Genomic DNA, 26,808 nt, shown 5'->3' on the forward strand with positions numbered 1-26,808 from the left:
TGTGGTCTGGACTTGACCCTTTGACTTTACTGGTCTAAGAAAGTTATAAAATACTCCTTATATGACTCGTCTTATTCTATTCCTGTGTTTGATCTGACAGTAATAGTCTACAAAACCTGCTTTGTTTCCAAACAAGGTTAAATAATAGAAGGGGAAAATTACAGTTTCTTCCCCCGCAAAGTCATGCACAGATAAGTTGGCTAAAAATACAAAAAAACCCACACAAAACGTATGAGCTCTTTTTGGAATTAATTCATTGAAAGAATCATTACAGTATCTCTATCCCTTTCCATCAAACTTCCCATCTGGAATTTATTTTTTAGGCGCTCATTGCTTCTCACAGGTTCAACGTTACCCATTTCACACCATTTAACTATTGAAAGCACTTGAAATTCCGCGCCCTAGAAGCAGAGCCAGTGTATTTCCCCGTGATGCAGCTAATGTGTCAGACTTGTAAAATAGCTCTTAGTGGCGGGCCTCCATTTAGAGAAAGACGGAAACTAGCTTTAAATACTTAGAGCTTTAATATCTAGTCCATTATACTGAAGCAGAGTCTTGTAAAGAGTCAATTATGGGATACTTCTGATTTGATCCACATGCAAGGGAAATCCGCTGCTTTGCCTTTAAATCCCTGTTGTAAGTGTCTTGTTTAAATAATTAGTGACACTTTTTCTTTGATCAAATTGATTCATATTGTTATTCTTCTATGCTAATTTAAAACTTAATCCATGTAAAAGTCTAAGGCAGATTTTAATCTCTCATGAAGAAAGCTTTACCAAAGAATGTAGTTTACCAGAAAACATTTTAATTTTTAAAACATTGTTAACTGATTGAAAATAAATTAATTTTTCTATAAGGGAATATGAGTCAATCACAAGTCAAGATGGTAATGTTATATTTTTGTATGTAGAGTGATGTATTTCATACACACACACACACACACAAATACATAAGAGTTGCTTAATAGCATGTTTAAGCAATTAATATTACTGAGACTTCTAAAGACAATCAAATGTAACCTTAGTTTACAGCTGGGGGCTAAAAAGTTTGTGTGTTTGCAATATACTGTCAAAGGGTTAATATCCTTAGTATTAAACTTTATTCATAATCAAAGAATTGATTAGCCTGAATAAAAACAAATGCCAGACTTTACTTATTAAATTCATATTTTAAAAAATTGCAATATCCAGTGTTGGTCAGGGAACTGGGAAACTGCTACTCTCATGCACTGCTGGTGGGTATTAAACAGTAATTTACCAAAAGTCTTGTAGAAATACACAACCAAGGCCTAGAAAAGGCACATTGCATCTGATCCAGCAACAACACCTCCAGCAATTTAAGAATTAGTCTGAGGAAATAAAATCACAATAATAATTTAGTTAAAGAGGTATTTCAACACTGCGAAAAATTGGGAGAAATCTCAAAGTACAACAGAAGATTAATTAAATACATTATACTTTAACTCACGATTGTATTCCTAGTACTTATTGAACAAATGAAGGAAAATATATCCTTTTAAAAAGGATATTGAACACAAGTAGTTTTATATTAGGGAAGATGGTCACAATATACAATGCCATTTCTATTTTAAAATGCATGTATATGAATAAAATAATTTGGCGGGCTATACATCAAAATGTTAATAGTGGATATTTCTGGATTACAGGCTAATTTTTATTTTCCTTCTCCAAATTTTCTATAATAAACAGGTATTGCTTTTATAATAATGGTGTCATTTCAAACATTTATGTAAATTTAAAATTATTTATGTGAGAAATATAGTCTCATGAAATTTAAAAAAATACACAAGTAGATAGCATAAATATCAGAAAGTTCTTTCTTCCCATCCCTATCTCCAATTCTACTCCCTCCCTAAGATGTAACTACTCTTAACAGTTTGGTATATCCTTCTTAACTATTTTTCTACATATTTATATCTTATATATGTGTGTTTATATATTTTTATATTTGGTTTTGTTTATAAGTGGGATCATATGCCATGAATCCATAGAGCCCTAGTCTACTTAGCTCTGGGAATATTTATGTTATTTCTCTTTTGGTTTTTGCTATTATAAACAAAGCTTCAATAAACATCCTCATATATATTTCAATATTTATAGGTGCAAGGATTTATCAAGGTTAAAAACCAAGAAACTGCAGAGACATGTTGATGAAATGGTTGATGAGAACTTAAAAACACCTTTCAAACTCCACTAGTTCTCACTGATTCATACGAGTGCCTACTGTTTACACTCATCAACAGTGGATATTACCTATCTTTTTTAAAATTTTGGTCAATCAGATGGGCAGAAAGTGGCATTTCATTGTTGTTTATGTTGGCCTTTTCCTGATTACTAACGCATTTGAACATCTTTTCAGATGATAATTGGTTATTTTTATTTCTTCTGTCAATTGCCATTTTTACTCTTGTTTTCTAATTTCTCTAATTGCTTTTTATTACTCTATATTTTGAACGTTACATTCAACGAATTTATTACATATGCTGCAATTATTTTCTCCCTGTCATTTTTCTTACCTTTTAACAAAAATTGAGGTATAATTTACATATGGTAGGTATAGAGTTCAAAAGTTTTTATACATGCTTACACTTGTGTCATTTTTTTAAAAAAGATATTTATTATTTTTCAAATACACAATTTTTTTAAAAAATTATTTATTTATTTATTTTTATTTTTGGCTGTATTGGGTCTTCATTGCAGTGCGCGGGCTTCTCATTGCGGTGGCTTCTCTTGTTGCGGAGCACGGGCTCTAGGCGCGAGGGCCTCAGTAGTTGTGGCGCACAGGCTCAGTTGCTCCACAGCATGTGGGATCCTCCCGGCCCAGGGCTCGAACCCTGCATTGGGAGGCAGATTCTTAACCACTGCGCCACCAGGGAAGCCCCTGTGCCATTTTTTTTAAACTTTATGTGTTTTCAGTTTCAGTAGTTTTCATTTACTGTCAATCTATTTTATGGCTTCTAGATTTTTCATTATGCTTAGGAAGGACTTCTACAGACCAAATTTAGACTATTCATTTACATTTTCCTGATATTTTTATTATTTTAGCTTTCTAATTTATTTAGAATTTAGTTTTATATTTGGTGTGAGATTGTGATATGATTTTGTTTTATTTCTCTAATTGACAGTTAATTACCTCAGCAGTATTTTCTCACTCATTTAAAATACCATTTTTATCATAAACTAAGTTTCTGTATATGAGTGTGTGTTTCCGAGCTCTGCATTTGTTCCATTAACCTAATTGCCTATTCTTGCACCAGTGTCAGAATGTTTTAATTATCATAGGTTTACAGTATTTTTTCATATCTGGTAAGGCAATTCCCCGCCTCATTGTTCTGTATCAAACTGTCCTCTTAATGGTCTCAGTCAGTTTCTCTTCACTAAATGAGAATCAGCTTGTCAAGTTCCATGAAAAATACTGGGATTTTGATTGGGATTGCATTAAACTTATAGGCAATGTGAGGAGAACTGACATCTTTACAATTTAGGGTCTGCCAATAGAAGAACATGGTATTTGTCTCCACTGATTCTTCTCTTATGGCTTTCATTGAAGTTCAGCAGTTTATATAGGTCATACACATTTCTTGCTAGGTTTGTTCCTAGGAATTTATCTATTACATGTGATTTCTGGGATATAAGAAATCTATTGATCTTTCTATAATGATCTTTAGTTAGCTACTTTGCTATATTCTCTTAGATTTTAGAGCTGTTGATTTTTCTAAGCAGACTCTCATGTGGTCTGCAAACAATGACACTTTTGTCTCTGTTTCCAATATTTATTATTCTCATTTCTTTTCCTTCTCATATTGCATTGGCTTTCAGTTATAACATTAAACAGTAGTTGTAGTGGGCATCCTACCTTGTTCCAGATTTTGAAGGGAATGCTTATATGTTTGCTGTATATTTCTTTTTTTTTTTAGTTTCAATTTCTTTTTTTTAACATCTTTATTGGAGTATAATTGCTTTACAATGGTGTGTTAGTTTCTGCTTTATAACAAAGTGAATCAGCTATACATATACATTTATCCCCATATCTCTTCCCTCTTGCGTCTCCCTCCCATCCTCCCTATCCCACCCCTGTAGGTGGTCACAAAGCACTGAGCTGATCTCCCTGTGCTATGAGGCTGCTTCCCACTAGCTATCTATTTTACATTTGGTAGTGTATAGATGTCCATGCCACTCCGTCACTTCATCCCAGCTTACCCTTCCCCCTCCCCCTGTCTTCAAGTCCATTCTCTACGTCTGTGTCTTTATTCCTGTCCTACCCCTAGGTTCTTCAGAACCATTTTGCTGTATATTTCTGATAAACTTGATCAAGTTAAGGGAGTCTACTTCTATTTCTAATTTACTAAAAATTATTGGTTTTTGTTTGTTTAATGAGGAATGGTACTCACTTATATTAAATGTTCTTTTCTGAGATGGGGACTTTGGAGACTACCTTTTTTTCCTCTGTTAATCTGATAATTTATAGAATATTAAATTATTTTTGCATTTCTGAGACAAATATTAATTGGACACAATGCATTTACCTTTAATAATCATTAGATTTGATTTTTGAATATATTACTTAAAGTTTTGAATCTTTCATAAATGACATTAGTGTATATCTAAGTGTATACTGCCCTTGTCTAGATTTGGGTTCAGCCTAGGAGGCTGAGTTGGAAAGCCTGAGCTCATTCTCTATGTTTTAGAGCATTTTATCCATCAAAAGAAACAGTTATTCCTTAAGGCTTTGTAGAATTCATCTATAAAAAACTGGGCTTGATGCTTTCTTAGAGGAAGACTTCTTCCCACTTTTATAATTTTTTTTATTTTTGATATATTAAATTGTTTATCTTGTAGAGTAGATTTTGCTAAGTTATACTTTTCTAGAAAGTCTTTCATTTCATTTAGATTTTCAAATTTGGGATACAACTTTAAATCTTTTCCAATGAGTTTGTTTGTGCTTTCTTTTTTCTGGATCAGATTTGCCAAAGCTTTGTATTATTTATTGGTCTTTAAAAAAGATAAAAACCTCCAATTTTTGGTTTTATTGAGTTCTAGTTTGATCTTCCTATTAATTAATTTCTGCTTTCATCTTGATTAATTACTTCTTCCTTTTAGGGTTTATTTTATGTTTTTCCCCTTAGTTTTCTGAGTTGAATGCTTAATTAATTCATTTTAAATCTTTATTATTTTCTAATAAATGCAGTTAAAGCTCAAAAATTTCCTCCACATATCACTTTGCCTAATCCACCAGATTTTGATATGTTGTGCTTTTATTGGTTTCCATTTCTAAATAGTCTGTGATTTGATACAATAGCATTTAGGACATTTAATTTTTTTCCGTGCAGAGAGATTTGGGGAGGTATCCTTTAATTATTAATTCCAAATCTTTTTTTTTTTTTTGCATTGTGGTCAGAGATTTGTAGAACATAGATTTTTCTATTCTAGTATCTGTTAAAATTTCTTTTGTAGTTTAATACATGGCTAAATTCTAAGAATCTTTCATGGATGTTTAAAAAAATAGTTGTATTCTGTCTTTGTTGGGTATAATATTCTATGTGTATCATTAAAACAGAGTTGTTTGATTGTGTACTTTAAATCCTCTCTATCTTTACTTTTTGTGTGTGTACTTGATTATCTGATTTCTGAGAAAGGGTTGTTAGAATCTCCCAGTTTAATTGTGAATTTGTCAATTTCTCCTTGTATTTCTATCAAATTTCACTAAATATTATATATTTCAAAGCTATGTTCTTAGTTGATGAAAGTTCAAAAATTTTATTTCTTCTTGGTGGACTGTACTTTCTATCAATATGAAAAGTCCCTCTTTGCCCCTTTTGTTGCTTTTCACTTTTTTTAGACTGAAACTAATATTTTATCTGAAATTAATATTCCTATATCTGCTTTCTTTCTGTTAGCATTTACATGAGATATATTTTTCCATTTCTTTATTTTAAGCGTTTATCATTTTATATTTTATATATGTATATATATACATTATATATATATATATATATATTTTAAAAGCATACAGCAAGATTTGAAAAGCCCAATTAGATTTTTATCCTTTGATTGGAGAAGTTAACCTATTTACATTAATTGTGATTTCTGGTATATTTAGACTTAATCTTCCTACCTTATTTTATGTTTTTTATTTACTGTGATTTCTTCTTTTTTCTTATTTATTGCCTTTTGTTGGATTGATTTAGTTCTCCTTTTTCCCTTTATTGTCTTGAAAGCTATATATTTTATTTTTCTAATGATTACTCTTACATTTTAAATATTGATTTAAACATTTTTATTTTTCTACCATTTTTCCTAACGATTAGTTTATATATCAATACACCTCTTGCCCCCAACAACAGAACAGTCTTAGCAAGCATACATTCACTTCCCTCTGCTCTCATCTTTTCCCTCCTATTGCCCATACTGAAATTATCTGGTGTTTTAGTTCCAGGTTGTTGTTAATTATTTCTTATTATTCATGAGCATCATTAGACTTACTTAGGTTTTGTTTCTTTGCTGATCATTTGTTCCTTATATCTCATATTCCTATGAATTCCTTTTTTGGGGGGAGGGGTTGAGTTACATTGTTTAGTAATTCTCTAAAGAGGAAGTTTGTGGGTGATTAACTTCCAAGTCTTAATATGTCCGAAAATGTTTAATTTTGCACCTCCACCCCACCCCCATTTAAATGTTAACTTGGGTGGGAATAAGATTTTAGCTTTAAAATACTTTTATATCTTTATATTGAGATATTGTTTCATTGTCTTTTAGCATCCAGCCTTAGTAATGAAACATATAATGCCCAACTGATAACTATTCCTTTGTAGATAATTTGTTTTTCCTCTACTTATCCTTGGTATTCTGAGATTTCTCTTCATCCTTGGTATTCCGATGTAAGCCCTTTCTGTCTGAAGGCTTCTATTTTCATTTAGATCTAGGAAACTTTCTTCTATTATTTCTTTAATTATTTTCTTCCTTTTATCCTCTGTGTTCTCTTGTAGGTATTCTTCAAAATATCTAATCTGATGAATTTTTCTTCCTTTAACATATGTTTTCTTACATTTTACATGACTTTTTAAGAGAGGAAGTAGGCACATAATCAGATCACAATTCTAACCTAGCCTCTCTATGCATTACAAAGAGAATTTTTAAATGAATTTCAAATTACATCTTTGAATGTGATTGAATTTGGGCTCTGGCAATTTTCTCAAAGAATCTTATTTTTCCACCTTTGAATGAATTCCCTTCAGAGAATCCTACGAAATATTTTACTCATTGAACCATATTTATTTAGTGTATAATTCTGGTTGACATTGTTCTACATCCTGAGGATCCAAAGTTGAAAAAAGACACAAGTTTATAGTCTGACAGAGTTTCTCAGCCTTGGCATTACTGACATTTTTGATTGGGTAATTCTTTGTTGTGGGAGATTGTTTTGGGCATTATAGGATGTTTAGCTGAGTCTCTGTCTCCTACCCCACTAGATGCCAGTAGCACTCCCTCTCCGCTGTGTGACAGTAAAAAAATGTTTCCACACATTGCCAAATGCCCCCACTTCCCCCCAGAACCACTGGTCTTGCAGGAGAAGTAACTAATATAATATGGGGAGTGTGTTAGTGGAAGAATATATACAGTAGAGTATTGGCACAAAGAGGGTAAGGGCTAACCCTGCCTGGGGTTCAGGAAAAGCTTTTCAAAGCAGAAGATACTTAGCCTGGATCTTAAAGGAAGAGCTAGGTGTTTGTCAGGCAAACAAGGAGCGAGAGAAAAAAGAATAGTAGTATTAGAACAACAGCATGTAAAGACAGAAAGGTTGAAATAATTTGATGCATTTGAAGAACCCTAAGTAATTCAGTACATGGTTGGAACATAGGTTTGAGTGCTGTGGTGAAGGGAGAAGGAAGCGATAAAGCTGGAGAGGTAGTTAGGGACAAGGTTTTTATAACTTCCTTTATAACTTGCAGGCTTTGCTAAGAAAATTTGGGCTTTATCGAGTAATGATGGCAAACCACTGAAAATGTTAAGCAGGGAAATGGCATTTCAGAAAGGTGGTTTTGTAAATATGCAGGGAATGGTTTAGAAGGAGGTGAGACTGGAAATAGATGAGTTTGAAGACAGTTCCAATAGCTAAGTTAAAGGTGCAAGCAAGAAATGGTGCAAGCAATATTCAAGAGATAGAATTGAAAGATGTACTGATTGTTTAGCTATGGAGAGTAAGGAATTGGGAGGAATTAAGGATAATGTCAGATTTTAGTGAAAAGCGAGGATAAGTGGGGATGTTCTCAATGAATTGTGCTTATGGGCAGTAAATTCAAGTAAAAACCCCTGGAACAAAAACAAAAACCAAAAAACCTACCCCCTCCTTCCTCAAGGATCTTGTAGATACATAGTTCTTAACACAAAGGACAATAAATAATTTGGCAGTTTTTAGAAAACCAAACTGGTAACCCCTAAACTGGCACACCCCCCAATCATTGTTGTCCTTCATCTCAAGAAACTTTAAAGTTTTTTCTAAATAGTTTCTCATGGTCTTTCCAAAATTTCAAGAAACTGATTTATATATTTATATATAAATAACTTTTTATATATTATATATATAATAAATTTATGTATTTTTTCAAATATCCCACTATTGAGTCAACTCATTTTGACACATCATTTCAGCTATTACAAAAGATTGTGAAAATTTAAGCCAAGATCAGACAATGCAAGCTAAAATTTTTTCAATTATTAATGACGTAAAAAAATAGACACTGGTATCCAAAAAATGACTTAAATTCCACAAGCACCTATAAATGCCAAATAATTCAAGGGTGGGAGAATTTTTCAGCATCTTAGTTGAAGAACTGTGGCACTGAGGACCTCTACTGTTGAGAATATGAATGGCTTCAACTCTAGGATTAAACATTCGGAAAAACATCAACCAAGCATGTGCAATCTACAGCCTGCCAAAGTTTGGAAATAATTTTCAGAGGCACACGGATAGTTGTGTCACTGGAGTCTCTGCAGATATGCTTATAAGACAGAATCTCGGTCTCTTCCCAGTTCCTGGAACTACTTCTTCATCTCCAGGTGCCTGTCCTACTGCTATCTTCTGGCCGAGTCTGTATTGGGTCTGATTACTATTCTTTTCTTTTTCTTTTTTTGAGGCTTACATCTTTTCTGAGGCTTTTATCGAGGCAAAATTACAAGCAAGTTTAATGTTTACACAACTTAAATCCATTGATGCGAAGAGTTGGAAGTAATCTATTATCTTATGTCTCCCAGTCTATGCTTAGATCCCTTTAGAAAGGGGAGAGGGTGTTTTTTTTTCTTACATCCATTCCTGCCTCTAGAGAAAAGTGCTCCATCTAAAATGGTTAGTGCTTAGAAATGCAAAATGGTCAATAGAAATAGTCCCCTTTTCAGATAATTTTTCCTTTACTCTACCCAGATGCTGACATATTGACTGAAAACACCAGCTTCTCTTACAATTTATTCCCTCACAAAGTCTGAATCCAAAGAATGTTTGATTCTTCCAAGCCATTGAACTCTTGACACTCATTTCCCCTGATTTCTCATAGTTATCTCAGAAGATTTTAAAGCAGTACAGTTATTTTTAAAAGCAGTGTTTTGTGAGAAGATTTCTCAACTGCCACAACCTATAGGATTGGAAAAGATTTCTTTTGTGTTTATATTTAATATATGCATAGGTACAGCTCTCTATATAGTGGTCTTTCTTTTTAAGAACTCCTTAGTTCCATTATTTCCATGCTCTTCATCTATAGCATTTAAACTAACCCAAGGGCCTCTCTGGTATAGTTTAGCTAATAACTATCAGACACACTAGGGCTTGAATTTGGGCTCTGCTATTTATTAGTTCATTACTAAGTAACTTGTTCAAGTCACTTAACCTCTCTGACTCTAAATTTTCTCCTCTGTTAAAATGGGAGAAAATAGTGTTTATCTTGCAGGTTTTAGGAGGTTTGAATAAGACAGCATTTATGAAAACATACATGACAGAGACTGGCACAAAATCAGTGCTCAATGTATCAAAGTCTCCCTTCTCTTCCCTTCCCTTCCTTTACAAAGAACACATTAAATAATCACTTCAAAATAAGAGCTATCTGGAATATTACTTAGCCATTAAAAAGAATGAAATAATGCCATTTGCAGCAACATGGATGGACCTGGAGATTATCATACTAAGTGAAGTAAATCAGACAGAGAAAGACAAATATATGATATTGCTCATATGTGGAATCTAAAAAAAATGATACAAAGGAACTTATTTACGAAACAGGGGAGTTCCCTGGTGGTCCAGCGGTTAAGACTCCGCACTCCCAATGTAGGGGGCCTGGGTTTGATCCCTGGTCAGGGAACTAGATCCCGCATGTCGCAACTAAGAGCCCGCATGTCGCAACGAAAAGAAGATCCTGCGTGCCCAACTAAGAACTAGGCACAGCCAAATAAATAAATAAATATTTTAAAAAAACAGAAATAGACTCACAGACTTAGAGAACAAATTTATGGTTATGGGGGGAAAGGGTTGGGGGAGGGATAGATTGGGAATTTGGGATTGACATGTACACACTGCTATATTTAAAATAGACAACCAACAAGGACCTACTGTATAGCACAGGGAACTCTGCTCAATATTCTGTAATAACCTAAATGGGAAAAGAAATTTTAAAAGAATAGATACATGTATAACTGATTTCCTTTGCTGTACACCTGAAACTAAACAACATTGTAGGTCAATGATACTCCAATATAAAATAAAAATTTTTTAAAAGTTAGAGTTATCTGTGTTTAAAACTATGCCTAGGTGGGGTCCTTTATCAACAACATATTTTCAAGCCAAATGTGAATCAAACCAAATTCTTCTCTTCATCAGATTGTGTTTTTATCGCTAGAAAGGCAGTGAAACAAAGGTTGATGCTGACCAAAGGAACTGGGTTTTAGAGGGTTTGGTTGTACCTATAAGTACCAAAGGCATAATCCAAATTTTGTATAAGGAATTCGATAGAATTGCAAAACAGTTTAGTCAGCTCCTACAGTCACAGTCATGGTATAATTCACAGTCCTACAGCCTCACCTTTGACGGCTCAAAGTCAGGTCATTCTGTCACAAACTTTTTTGTTAAAAGGTATGTCAAGCCATATGCAGAGAACGGTGTGCTACAATACAAATTCAAGGTAGTGCATAGATATATTTTTGTTGTTTTCAGTGCTTGGGGTGAAACGTGAAAGCTGATGGCTCCTATGCACTTTGAAAAATGAAGTGGGAGCAGCAATCTTGTTGGAGGAATAGTGGGTTAGCAATCAGGAGATCAAAAATCTAAGCCTTGCTTATGCCACTGTCTGTCCGTGGGACCTAAGACAAGTCCTCTAAATACAGTGCTTCAGTTTCCCCGTCAGAATGCTCTAAATAACAATTCTGGCTTATACCTCAAAGGGAGGATACAATAAGCATAAAATACTTTGCAGTCTTCCTTGAGACAGTGTTACATAAATCCCAGTCATTACTACCACTAATACACTAGGATGATAGTACCTGCAGGGAGGTAATCATCACCTTGGAGAGAGAGAGGGGGAGAGCCGTTTATCACCTTAAATCCCTCAAATTGTGTGTCAAGTCAAGGGCAAGTGAGAGATATGCAAACTATAGTGTTGGTGTCAGAATGATTTTGTATAGGCCTCAAGCCTTCACTGTGAACATTTTGCTTCTAAGAAAATGATTCTGAATTGCTATGAGAAGATATGATCTTGACTACTTTACCACTCTTGAGGCCTTAAATCTTGGCAACAGTGTTGTGACTCCCACTTAAGCTGAAGTACATGTGCCCGATACTGCTGTCAACATAACCAGGAGGAAAGACACTTACACTAACCAAGAAAACCATTTCCAACACAGGATTATAAAATGTCTTCCTAAATCCAAACTGTAACTTTTATCTTGGACTTCGCCTCTAACAATGTGGTCACGTACAGATCAAATGTCTAGATTGATAAATGTGGCTTACTTGCATAAGGGACTCATTGACAGAGCCCAGAATCCAAAGGTGATTAGTCGACTAAAGAGAGAAGATGAGCACCAGACAGCCTTGCTTGTCATTCTGCCACTTAATCACGTAAATCCCTTAACATGAAGTGCATCTGCATGGCAGGAAATTAAACACTGACAAAAATAAAACCAAAGCTCCCAAATCAGTTCAGACACCTGTTTCCGAAGAGTAAGTGTGATAAGATTGTCTGTTGGTAGCAATTTCTTTTCTGTAGACAGTCTTAACATTTGAATATTGACACACATACTTTAGGATTTATTTTCACAATGGTGGCTGCTTTTTCTATAATGTAGATAAGTGTTAAATTCCAGGAAAGAAGCAGACCAGATTCTAATCAAAAATAGAGTAACCTCTAACTGTGGTTACTAATTCAGAAACAGTATATTTCCTATTTCAGAACGAAGCCAATTCCGAGATTTCCTCTAAAAAACTCTAAAAGTGACTTATGTTTCCACACACACACTTATTTGATTTTGATCAAGATTTTCCTCATGATCCTTACATTGCTTAAATGAATTCTTCATACGGGAGACTTGAACCTTTTAAAGTTCTAGTACATGAGAGTATTATTTAAAGATATTTTTACCCAGATGAAAAATATTAATGTAAAGACCATATTTTCTTCTTAACACACACACACACACACACACACACACACAGAGTCTTGTACTATCATTTGATAACTGTTTTTCTCCTATGTCTTAACACACACACACACACACACACACACACACACACACAGAGTCTTGTACTATCATTTGATAACTGTTTTTCTCCTATGTTCCATTTACTAGTTAAAACCACAGGTATAAAAACATGTGCATAAAAAGCGAATTATACTCGAAAAAAAATGTGCATATCAGCTAAACCTTTAAGAGAGTATTAGTGAAAGCTTAAAGTAGAAAATCTTCTGAGAAAAATCTACCATTTACAGGCAGGGTTAATGAAAACTTTTTAAAATTTTAAAATGGTTTAAAATAGAAGACCTTTAAAGAGTTAACTTTAAGCAGAAATCAGTTTTCTTTTAACAGTGCAAATGTGCAGAAAATCCCAGAGATGTTCAAATGCACCAGGCACCTACAGAGCAACCTCCAAGCAGATAAAACTCGGAAAAGATCCATGGAGGGTTTTCACGGCTACTGGAGAGAATCGGCACAGAGTACCACAACCCTTTTCAAAACATACCAAAGTACGGAATAAAGCATTCCAAGCACAAAATGAGCACTCAACAAGAGCTGCAAAAGAGTCTTTTACCTAATTAAAAGCTTAACTTTACAGAACTTCAGAGCATTGCCATTTCAGCTTAACTTTGCCAAGATAATCAAGCAGAATGAAGCAAAACAAATAGGGGAAAACAAGCCTCCCACTCTGGTTTTGATTTGCTGCCCATTACAGTGGAGCGGTTTGGCCTGCTTGGGCTAGACGGCTTTCAAACATCTTCCAAATGCCCTATAATGACACCTAATTTTACATTTAACTCTTGGAGGAAAGAGTTGTTTTTCTTGCGATGGTATTTGTTCTATTTGAACATTATCAAACCGTTTGTTCTAATCCATTAGAAAAAAACATAATAAGGCTCATCTAGAGGCCTTTCCCAGTTAGGAGGGCGACTGAAAAGATTTAGGTCTTTAGCCTGTCTTTAAATCTTCTAAATGAGAGATGGTTTACAATTAAGCTATGAAACATGTGAACACACTCAAGTCTGGAAAGTGTCGGTCTGAATGTCAGTATCCCAAATCAATGCAAAATACTCTGTCTCAGAGTATTTTGAACCAAATTTTACAAAAATCAGCCTCTATGCTCAAATCTTGTTAATAAATTATAAAGGGTTCAGGTACTATGTTTAAGTTCAGCTAGTCTCAGCTGAGACACTATCAGTGTTTCCCTATAATGTGCCATGAAGAGAATAATAGGGCTTGCTTTTAGAGGTAAAATGACATAAAGTGCTGGAAAATTGTCACACGATCATTTTCCTTAGGAAAAAATGATTACATTTCTAATAATTTGATTAATTGGAATAGGAAGATAAGATTTGTCAGCCTCTTCAGAAGACTTCTCCAGGTTTAGTTGCAAATTAAGGTCAATTTTAAAAATTTTTAAACAGTTGCGGATTATCGAGTTTGGGAGCCTTGTCAGCACAAACTTTTTGCTTTCCCTTCTCTGTACTCAACTAATGCCCTTGCCCTTGTTCAGAGATCTTATTTTCATTCCACAAGCAATGTAAATAGTAGAAGGACCATTGTGAGAATCCTAGATTTGGATCCAGGCTATATAACTTTAGGCAAGTTTTGTTTTTCACCTGAGCTCATTCTCCTAATCTGGAAAACAACAGAATTAGACCAAGTATCTCTAATAATTCATGCCAGTTTAAAACTCTCTGAATTCTCAGCAAAGAAGGAGTACCAGACAATGGTGCCCACATATCACATCACCCAGGTCTGTCAGTAGACCTTTGGGTAAATGTTATAAAATGACCCAACTAGCTATCTGAATATTGAAATAGGAACTAAAGGCCAAGAAACTAGGAGATTTGAAAAACACGATGGTTAGATGAAACCCCCTAGAGAGAGAAAATTGCATAGAAAAAGTTATTGTAACAATACCTGGTGCAGGTGTGCGTGTGAGTTACACTTCAGAGAGTGAAAGCAGACAAAGAAAAGACAAAGAGAATACAAACCCAGGAAGAAGACTATGACACGGACGCTGAGATTTACCAAACTGTGTCAGAAATGACACTTCCCAACAATGAATAAAGAGAATTTCTCAAAAATGAGGGCGATGTACTCAAACTTTTTTGTCTTAGAGGCAGTAAGGGTAGTGGCTAGAACTAGGACTCAGAAGACAGATTTTATTGCAGTTTAGACTGCCATTTATTAAGAATATGTGACAGAGAAGCCAGTTCAGCTGTCCAGATATCATTTTACTTATCTGTAAGAGGAAGGGGAAGAACCCTTTAAGGTCCCTTACAGATCTTCAATTTTATAATTAGATTAAACAAAAGCATTCTTCAATGAAGTTAGCCAGCTATCTAAGAAAGGCCTTAAAAGTTGAGATAATAATAATATCCACTCCATCCATTTTGGAAATTTTAATGAAATGAGAGAGTTTTGGAAGCTGCAAAATGCTGTATAAACAATGGTGGTAGTGGATATTATTATTTATCAGCATTTTAGAAAATCGAGGCGTTAATGTTGGTGAAAATTTCAGCAATGCCATAGTAGGTAGTCAAAACATACTTTCTGAATAAATAAACGGATTCAAAGTAACATGTCCAATCTCACAGTGAGAACAATTGATAAACAGATTTGCTGGTACAAGAAGGAAAGCTCATCTCTACATTGTGGAGAATGTGGACAAATAGGAAGCCTAGTTCAATAACAAAGCAGGAGAAAATTTGGAAAGATGCTCCCCCCTCACCAGAATTTCTACTTTGAAGATCCTTTGGTTTCAAAATATATTGTCAACCATGTGAAAGACTTTCTGTTAATTTCTTGAACATGGAGAATAAGTGTTCCACCATAAAGAAAGCAGTTCCTGCCCTCAAGCAGCTTACAATTAATTTGGGAGAATGACAAATACATACTACCTGTAATATAATATGACAAGTGCTGTAATAGAAGCAGTACTAGATCCTATAGAACCACAGAGTACGGGAAATAATTCTGTGGGGGAAGAATGGAGGGTGGGAAACAGAGAAAATTTCTGTAAGAGATAATATTTAATATTCCTCAAAAGATGAACAGGATTTTATTAAGCTAAAAAGTTGAGAAAGGCATTCCAGGCAGACAACTGAAAGTGTCCCAGAGTGGAAATATAAGTGAGAATCAAAATCCAAGAGACAAAAATTGAGTGTGAGGGTGACCAAGCAATGGTTAAAGGTTTAGCTGTTGCAGCCATGTGAGAGAAGTCATCATTTTCACAATCATAATCCATTTTTTAAAGGGTGGTTTTCTTGGGCAGATGGTTTCATATAAAAGTAAAGTATTCTTAACTCCAAAAAGTGTCAGCATGAATACATGTGTTTTGCTGGGCATTTTACAAAGGAAATTTAAAAGATAATAAACTGATCCTTTCTGAGCTTAAATTTAGACTAATGCAGTTTGGAGGGACATCATAAAGTCTTTTTTTGTTTTGTTTTTTAGATTTTATGTCTTATTTCAAACTCTAAAATGGACTTAAAGGCAACATTGCCTATAATAAATTACACCAAAAATTATATAGCTAAATACATGTACTTAGGGCTTGGACTCTTAGTCTAACTCAAATCACGTTTAGGAGCTCTCACTTCTACTTTTAAACAGCATGAGGCAGGCAATGGAGCTAACTTTTCTCACCATGGCTCCAGCACATATCTTACTTATTTCCATCTTTTCCCAGTGCAATTTCTTTAGTTCCCTTCCAGAGAGGTGGCGTATATTTTACTCACTTTTCTGTCACATCTGACTGCTTGCTAATTAGTCTGGTTGAAATATCTTTCCAATCCTATCTTCACCACTAGTTAATCAACCTAAGTTGTCACTTTTGAGCGCTGCCATGTAAGGCATACTCTCCCTGACACATTCCCAGATCCTACTGGCTTAGGTCCAGAGTTTGGGACTGGAAATTCAATCAGAACCATGCTTTCCTATGGAATTTGACCTTATATTATTTTTAACACATACAGTCCAACAGAAACAAACAGCCATGAGAAGGAACTTCACATGTTAAGCACGTAGCAAGCCGTTAGGTAAACATGCCATATTATACCAAGTATATAGCTCCTAGGGACAACATTAACTGGCAGGTCTCTCATGTAGGAGGTTCAGTTCTCATTTTTGCTGTTAGAAGATATAAGCCTATCCATCTGAGTAATACTAAAGCAGGTGGCCTGCTTGAAGGATCCTTTGGAGAAGTTGGTTCTGGAGAGAACCCTGGGACTTTCTTTCAGTCCTTTTACATTTCCCATGTTCCGCAAAGGTCAAACTACTCTTATAAAAGGAAATTAAATGTTAAAAACCAGCATTAAAATGAAAGCACTCTATTTTGTCACCTAACCCCACTAAAGTCAGGGTGTTTGGAACTCATATCTCTCTATTTCCATTAAGTAGTGGATCCCAATTTAGGATTTTTTAAAAATGTGTCTGGGTATTTCATATGTTATAATTCTTCAGAAGAGGATATAATGCTGGTATTTCTTATTTAAGAAGTAACGATTTAGATAATAATGAACTGGAGACTTTGATTTCTAAATCACAATTGAATTTTTTGTTGATTTCCTCTACTGATTAAAACATATGCATAAGTACATTTAGTATATATGTTATTCTATCTTTAAATACATGCCTTTTAAGAAGGTAAGCAAGTTATTTAAAGGTGCCAATCCTGAAAGTCCTCACTTGCATGACAGGTATATTCTGCTTTGTAACACTTCCTTTTGGTTCCAAATGGAATAAACCCACTTTGATTAAAGCATATATAATTTCAGATACGTGCAATGTAAATGGGAAGATTTATGGGACAAAATTCCCCTGTAGGGAGCGCACAGCAACTAATTTAAAATAACTAATATTTGAGAGGCAGCGCAGCATCGGTGTTAAGCATGCTTGGCTGTAGACTCAGATTGCTGTGCTTAAAAGCAGGCTGCATCACCTACTGCTGTGCAGTCTTTCTTTGCCTTGATTTTCTACCTTTAGAGGAGATTACAACAGTACCCGGGATTAAATTAATTAAGACTATGTGTAAGTTTCTCTGCACTATGCACAACACATACTAGTGCTTCAAAAACAATAGTTATTATTATTTGCATTATACCATGTGCTTTACCAAGTGTCCTTATTGGCATCTCACTCGGCCCTTCTGATAACCTTGCTCCTGTGTTGCAGCATAGTGCAGCTGTTAAAAGTCTGAATTCTGGAATCCGACTACTTAGGCTGGAAGGCCAGCTTCCCCACTTACTAACTATGCAAAATGGTTAAATTTCTTTTCTTATGCTTCAGTTTGCTTATCTGTCAAATAGGGATGATAATAGTATCTACCTCACAGCACTGATGTGCACACATGCAAAGTACTTAGAAGAATGCCTGTAACATGACAGGTGTTCAATAAATATTAGCAATTATTATCTTCGTTTTAAAGATGAAAAAACTGTTTCAAAGAGGCAAGTGATTTGCCCTAGGCAATTAGCTAAAAAATAGTAAAGCGATATACAAGAAAGAAAACACCTACTAAACTATTATAAACTATTATATATTTACTCCAGAAAACATACAAATGTATGCATTAAGTTCAGTATTAGGCACTGATGACATAAAAGACAAGACATTTCCTCTCTATATATGTATATGAATGCTTTCAACATACATTATATGCTGATAGAGATTTTCAGAGATCATTATGGGATCACAGAGAATGGGACTTTTAAGTTCAACCTAGGACCTCAGGAGAAAGTGATGCCTGAATTGCAGTCTTAAAAGATGAGTAAGAATTAGACAAGCAAAGATGCATGGGAAGGGCAATCCAGGTAGAGGGAAGGTAAGAAAAAAAGGCACCAAAGGTATGAAATAGTATGTGTGTATATGCAACAATAAAGAAAATCCAGTATAACTAGAACGATGCAGAAGAAAGGATTGGGCAATGAGGGGCCAGAGGTCTTACACGCACATTAAAGAACTTGGGCTTTATTCAGTTGGCAAAGAGAAACTGCTGAAGTTTTAAGCAAGCAGTTGTAGGCAGATTGTTCTGGGTGTAATATGGATGACAGATTTAAGAGAAGATAAGATTATAGAGAGGCAGGAAGTCTAGCTTGTAGGCAAGATATGATGCAGGTTTGAATTAAAGTATTTGTAGCAGAGATGGAGAGGCTTGTCCTTAGGCTATGTCTATAGGGCCTTGACAAAACTTGGTGAAAGCATTTTGCAGTGGTGGTACCTTCAAAACATGTTAATATATTTTATAGTTTAAAGAAATTTTTACAGTTTTTTTAACAACTTTTCTAATTGTTGACAGTTTGTCTGGCTATTATTTTGGTGTCATGTATATTTTTAATCCCACACATACTATATTAATATATGTTAATGTCATTCCCTCAGATTGTAAACTCCTTGAAGGCAGTAACCATTTCTTATATTTATCTAACACAGTACATAGTCCAGTCCTAAATATGTAATAGGAATACTATAAATACTTGATTAGTATGCTTAATTATTATATTAATATAATGTGACCTTATGAAGAAAAGTATAATTCTGACTATATTAAAACTTAATATCAGTTAATGACATGACTAATAGCAGAAGTTAGTAAATTTATCTAAAGAGGAGAAATTCTAAAAGCAGAATGGCCAATAATTTCTTTCCAAATTACTTTTATTGAGTTTTTTTTTAACAAAAACTAATAATGATATCAAGAAATTTCCAGAATGGAAAGCTATACCTTTAAGAAAAGCTGCTGCAACATATCTGGGAAAGAAAACCTTTTCAGAGATATGATCAAAGGGTAACTGTCTTCAGTTTAAAAAGCAACATGCACACCTGCTGAAATATTAGTTTTCTATTAATGTTTACATGGTGCTGGACTCTTTAGTCTTTTACATCTCTTCTATAGGATGGGAAGTTGACAAAAGGTTATTTCTTTGTACCTTTTGAAAAATTCTACTTTTGTCTAGAGGCTGAAACTTCTTTTGCGCCTCTCTTTTGTTCTATTGTACACATTCGTGGATTTTAGTTTAAGTGATTCATCATTGATGCAACTTGTGAAAAGTTCAGCATAACTGGTAATTAAATGAAGGCATTTTGGAAAACATTACAACTTTTGTGTTAATGGGTGTAACCCAGAAGATGTCCCTAGTGAAAATACTCTTTTATGTATTATGACTCTACCACATTAAAACCAGATGATAAGTAAACACTAAATACACTTTAAAGTGAAAGGTATTATCAAGCAGAAATCATTGATCTTGTACCTAACATGTTAACAATGATCAAACAATATTACCTATGAGTAGGAGAGTGCTGCGTTCTATAGAAATTGTAAATTGTTTGAGCTCGTTCAAAAGTATTTTCAACTTGCCTTGAACTTCCTTTCACTGGAAACAATTATTATTAGGAACTATTATCTCTGAAAACCAACAATGAAGATGAAGCACAAAGAAGCTGAAAAGTTCCTCAACGAACACCTATTTTTCCTGTAGAGTTGGGAGGTTGTATGTTTTAAAGCTAAAAGAAGTTTCAAGGTTAATCTAGGGTGTTCCTAGATTAACACTGAAGTTGACTTCTCTACCCGGTTTTAATTAAAACTTGTTGATATCCAAGACAAGAAGCTGCATGCTAATTGACACGGGTTTCATTTCAACTGAAAGTTCAAAGAAGCACACTTTGGAAGGTATTACAAAGTTATGGTGACTAATTCTACCTGAGAACTATTAGGTATCTTTGTTTTCTTTTAAGTGTTTCATGTGCATATTTGTTACTCAAAAGCCAATTTTTACCTTAGATGTCTTGAGCTCTTGGTGGGAAGCATTCCCCACCAACCTCCACCTATCTTCTTCTTTTTTTTTTTTTGCTTGCACACTCCATACAGCCCTCCCCCACCCCATGAAAAGAAGCCAGAAGGAAATATTACAAATGTGCAAGTCATTACTATAAGCACTGAAAATAAAGTGTTTCTACAGGTTCAGATTTAGCTCATTTATCTCCTTTGTGTTTACCTAACCACACCTATGTTGATATAATGATTCACAGGGAAAAATAAGAACCCATATTTAAGCATAATGATCAACAAAAAAAAATACCACCCAGGAAAATACTGTTATTGAGGTGGATCATGCATTAGCCAGAAAGATGCATAAATGAATTGCCAACCTAATGCTCAGGTACTGGAGGATATTAATTGGAGCCAAACCTGTGGTCCATCTTTGAGTTCTTGTAGCTGACAATAAGAGCACAATATGAGATGGGAGAGGGAGGAGAAGATCAGGGACTTACATCACACTCCAGGTCAGAATAAATGTATTTCCTGAGTCAAAAGAGAGGTTGCCTTTGTCACATACTCAGTAATGAAAAATAGCCAGACTCCAGTGGGGTGTAGGGGTACCTGAAGGATGTATAAAACCATCAAACACCAAAGTTCACACCTTGATAAAATTAGTTTCTCAAAACAAATGTGGTTGAAGCTGAAGTATTGGTCTGAGAATACACCTTTGCTAGTTCTGATTTAAAGATACAAACACACAGAACCCTGTGTGTTTGATATTAAATATAGTTATGATCTAGCCCATACTTTTGACTTCGTATGGTTATCTGCATGGTTGTATTGCCAAATTATTTGAATATTTTGAATATACTTACATTTCTCAATAGTGTTAATTTTTTAAATAAATACTTGGATTACAAATATGGCCAATGTTCTCCAGAAGTTGAAATATAATTAAACAAAGATTCTTGGGTACTTGTTGAACCTTATAACTATGATTTTCTTTGAATGGTTTATGTCTTATAGCTTAAATTCTGTAATTTTAGTTATAACAGAAAAATATGTATAACATAGTAAGACTGTATTTTTGGACTACAGAATTGTTTTTTATGTCATATATTACCTTGATTCATTAGAATTTTCAACTGATGAAATAGTTAAACAGGGTTGCACTGGAGATAATCGAACACTAAAGGGAGGGAGACCAAGTTAGGAGACATTTGCGACAGTCTTTTAATGTCTTAAAATTACATAAATTTTATAATATATTTAAAAAGTTGAGTGATAAAAGCAAAATGCAGCTGGATAGGTGTGATACTTTTCATATAAAGTTTAAAAATCACATCAAACAATACTATATATTGTTTATGGATTCAACATGTAAAAATATATTAAAAAATAAATGGGATTGAGTCACACATACCAAGTTCAGGACAGTGGCTGTCTCTGGGGGCAAGAGGGAGGGAAATGAGATGACGGAGGGATACAAAAGGGACTTTGCCTGTAATATTTTATTTCTTGAAAAACAAAACTAAAGCCAACACAGAAAAATGTTAACATTTGTTGAATCCATTCATTAGTTGATGGATATTTGAATTATTTTCACATTTTAGTTATTATGAGTAGTGTTGCTTTGAAGATTTGTTTACGTTTTGTTGCTTTGAAGATTTGTTTATGAACACATGTTTTCAATTCTTTATTCTAGGACTAAAATTTGTGGATCATATGGTAATTCTATACCTTTCTGAGGAACCACCAAACTGCTTTAATATAAAATGGTGCAGCTGCATCCGTTTATATTCACACAGGCAAAGCACAGTGTTCCAATTTCTGTACATCCTTACCAACACTTATTATTTTCTTTTTCCTTTTTTAAAAAATTATAGCTATTCTAATGAATGTAAAGTGGTATTTCATTGTGGTTTTGCTTTGCATTGTCCTGATGGCAAACTTTGTTGAGCATCTTTTCATATACTTATTGACCATTGTCTATTCAAGTCCTTTGCCCATTTTGAAATTGAACTGTGTGTCCTTTGCTGTTGAGTTGTAAGAGTTCTTTTTTTTAATAACTTTCATTTTATTTATTTATTTATTTATTTTGTCTGAGTTGGGTCTTCACTGCTGTGCACGGGCTTTCTCTAGTTGCAGCGAGTGGGGGCTACTCTTCGTTGCGGTGTGTGGGCTCCTCACTGCGGTGGCTTCTCTTGTTGTGGGGCACGGGCTCTAGGCGCATGGTCTTCAGTAGTTGTGGCTCGCGGGCTCTAGACAACAGGTTCAGTAGATGTGGCGCATGGGCTTAGTTGCTCCGCTGCATGTGGGATCTTCCCCGGCCTGGGGTCGAACCCGTGTCCCCTGCATTGGCAGGCAGATTCTTAACCACTGTGCAACCAGGGAAGTCCTGTAAGAGTTCTTTTTATATTCTAGATACTAGACGCTTATCAGATACATGATATGCAAATAATGTCTCCCATGCATTAGGCTGTCTTTTCATTTTCTTGACAGTGTCCTTTGATATACAAAATTTTAAACTTTGATGAAGCCCAATTTATCTATTCTCTCTTTTGTTGCCCGTACTTTTCGTGTCATATCTAAGAATCCATTCCCAAATACAAGGTCATAAAGAATGACACCTAAGTTTTCTTCTAAAATTATACTGTTCTAGGGCTTCCCTGGTGGCGCAGTGGTTGAGAGTCCGCCTGCCGATGCAGGGGACACAGGTTCGTGCCCCGGTCTGGGAAGATCCCACATGTCGCGGAGCGGCTGGGCCCATGAGCCATGGCCGCTGAGCCTGCGCGTCCGGAGCCTGTGCTCCGCAACGGGAGAGACCACAACAGTGAGAGGCCCGTGTACCGCAAAAAAAAAAAAAAAAAAAAAAAAAAAAATTATACTGTTCTAGTGCTTACATTTAGGTCTTTGATCCACTTTGAGTTAATTTCTGTATATGGTGTAAGGTAGGAGCACAACTTCATTCTTTTTCACTTGTCCCAGCACCATTTGTTGAAGAGATTATTCTCGGGAGCCGGTGCCCCGCAACGGGGAGAACCCAAAAAGGGGAGGGCCCGTGTACCGCAAAAAAAAAAAAAAAAAAAAAAAAAAAAAATTATACTGTTCTAGTGCTTACATTTAGGTCTTTGATCCACTTTGAGTTAATTTCTGTATATGGTGTAAGGTAGGAGCACAACTTCATTCTTTTTCACTTGTCCCAGCACCATTTGTTGAAGAGATTATTCTTACCTCATTGAATAGTCTTGGCACTCTTGTCAAAAATAAGTTGACCATGGACACATGGGTTTATTTCTGGACTCTTAATTCTATTCCATTAGAACTAATATCTATATGTCTATCTTTATTCTACCATGCTTTCTTAAACACACTACACAGAACAAATTGTAAATGCTTTCATAATGATACAGGATCATTACTCTTAGTAACAATTATATTGTATTATGTAGTAATAGTGCCACTCAAGGTACACTGAAATAAATTGGATGTTTGGCTCCACAGGAAACAGTCACAGACTGGTATTTTTAGTTATTTATGTTTTATATGGTTTTCTATCTTCCCCTTGCTGAGAGCTGTCATTTCTGCTAAAATCAGGATGCCCATCATAACTTGTAATCTCATTTTTCCCTTCCTAATTCATTATATATATATTTTTTAATGTAGTGAGAAAGTGGCCTGGTTTTATTTTATTTTATTTTATTATTTTTTAACTGCAGTATAGTTGCTTTACAATGTTGTGTTAGTTTCTGCTGTACAATGAAGAGAATGAGCTGTATGTATACACATATCCCCTCCCTCTTGGACCTCCCTCCCACGCCCCCCCTGCATCCCACCCATCTAGGTCATCACAGAGAGCGCAAAGCTGAGCTGTTATACAGCAGGTTCTCACTAGCTATCTGTTTTACACATGGTAGTGTATAAATGTCAATCCTAATCTCCCAGTTTGTCCCACCCTCCCCTTCCCCACCCTCGTGTCCACATGTCCATTCCCTACATTTGCATCTCTACTCCTGCCCTGCAAATAGGTTCACCTGTACCATTTTTCTAGATTCCACATATGTGCGTTAATATATGATATTTGTCTTTCTCTTTCTGACTTACTTCACTCTGTATGACAGACTCTAGGTTCATCCACATCTCTACAAATGACCCAATTTCGTTCCTTTTTATGGCTGAGTAATATTCTATTGTATATATGTACCACATCTTCTTTAACCATTCATCTGTCAATGGACATTTAGGTGGTTTCCATGTCCTGGCTATTGTAAACAGTGCTGCAGTGGACATTGGGGTACGTGTGTCTTTTTGAATTATGGTTTTCTCAGGGTATATGCCCAGTAGTGGGATTGCTGGGTCACATGGTAGTTCTATTTTTAGTTTTTTAATGATCGTCCATACTGTTCTCCATAGTGGCTGTATCAATTTACATTCCCACCAACAGTGCAAGAGTGTTCCCTTTTCTCCACACCCTCTCCAGCATTTATTGTTTGTAGATTTTTGATGATGGCCATTCTGACCTGTGTGAGGTGATACCTCATTGCAGTTTTGATTTGCATTTCTCTAATGATTAGTGATGTTGAGCATCTTTTCATGTGCCTCTTGGCCATCTGTATGTCTTCTTTGGAGAAATGTCTATTTAGGTCTTCCACCCATTTTTGAATTGGGTTGTTTGTTTTTTTGATATTGAGTTGCATGAGCTGTTTGTATATTTTGGAGATTAGTCCTTTATCAGTTTCTTCTTTCCCAAATATTTTCTCCCATTCTGAGGGCTGTCTTTTCATCTTGTTTATGGTTTCCTTTGCTGTGCAAAAGCTTTTAAGTTTCATTAGGTCCCATTTGTTTATGTTTGTTTTTATTTTCATTACTCTAGGAGGTGGGTCAAAAAAGATCTTGCTGTGATTTATGTCAAAGAGTGTTTTTCCTATGTTTTCCTCTAAGAGTTTTATAGTGCCCCATCTTACATGTAAGTCTTTAATCAATTTTGGGTATATTTTTGTGTATGGTGTTAGGGAGTGTTCTAATTTCTTTCTTTTACATGTAGCTATCCAGTTTTCCCAGCACCACTTATTGAAGAGATTGTCTTTTCTCCGTTGTATATTCCTGCTTCCTTTGTCATAGATTAGGTGACCATAGGTGCATGGGTTTATCTCTGGGCTTTGTATCCTGTATCTTTGATCTATATTTCTGTTTTTGAGCCAATACCATACTGTCTTTTTTTTTGTCTGCATTGTGTTTTCGTTGCTGTGTGCGGGCTTTCTCTAGTTGCAGCAAGCGGGGGCTATCTTCCTTGCAATGCACAGGCTTCTCGCTGCGGTGGCCTCTCTTGTTGCAGAGCATGACCTCTAGGTGCATGAGCTTCAGTAATTGTAGCACATGGGCTCGGTAGTTGTGGCTCGTGGGCTTTATTTCTCCACAAGATGTGGGATCTTCCTGGACCAGGGATTGTACCCATGTCCCCTGCATTGGCAGGCGGATTCTTAACCACTGTGCCACCAGGGAAGTCCCCATGCTGTCTTGATTACTGTAGTTTTGTAGTATAGTCTGAAGTCAGGGAGCCTGATTCCTTCAGCTCCCTTTTTCTTTTTCAAGATTACTTTGGCTATTCGGGGTCTTTTGTGTTTCCATACAAATTGTAAAAATTTTTGTTCTAATTCTGTGAAAAATGCCATTGGTAATTTGATAGAGATTGCATTGAATCTGTAGGTTGCTTTGGGTAGTATAGTCATTTTCACAATATTGATTCTTCCAATCCAAGAACATGGTATATCTCTCCATCTGTTTGTATCATATTTCTCTCCATCTGTTTGTATTGATTTCTTTCATCAGTGTTTTATAGTTTTCTGAGTACAGGTCTTTTGCCTCCTTAGGTAGGTTTATTCCTAGGTATTTTTTTATTTTTGTTGAGATGGTAAATGGGATTGTATCCTTAATTTCTCTTTCTGATCTTTCGTTGTTAGTGTATAGGAATGCAAGAGATTTCTGTGCATAAATTTTGTATCCTGAAACTTTACCAAATTCATTGATTAGGTCTAGTAGTTTTCTGGTGGCATCTTTAGGATTCTCTATGTATAGTATCATGTCAGCTGCAAACAGTGACAGTTTTACTTCTTTTCCATTTCGGATTCCTTTTATTTCTTTTTCTTCTCTGATTGCCATGACTAGGACTTCCAAAACTATGTTGAATAATAGTGGCGAGAGTGGACATCTTTGTCTTGTTCCTGATCTTAGAGGAAATGTTTTCAGTTTTTCACCATTGAGAATGACGTTTTCTGTGGGTTTGTCATATATGGCCTTTATTATATTGAG

The sequence above is a fragment of the Physeter macrocephalus genome, chromosome 14 (assembly GCF_002837175.3).
Source record: "Physeter macrocephalus isolate SW-GA chromosome 14, ASM283717v5, whole genome shotgun sequence".
NCBI classification, from domain to species: domain Eukaryota; kingdom Metazoa; phylum Chordata; class Mammalia; order Artiodactyla; family Physeteridae; genus Physeter; species Physeter macrocephalus.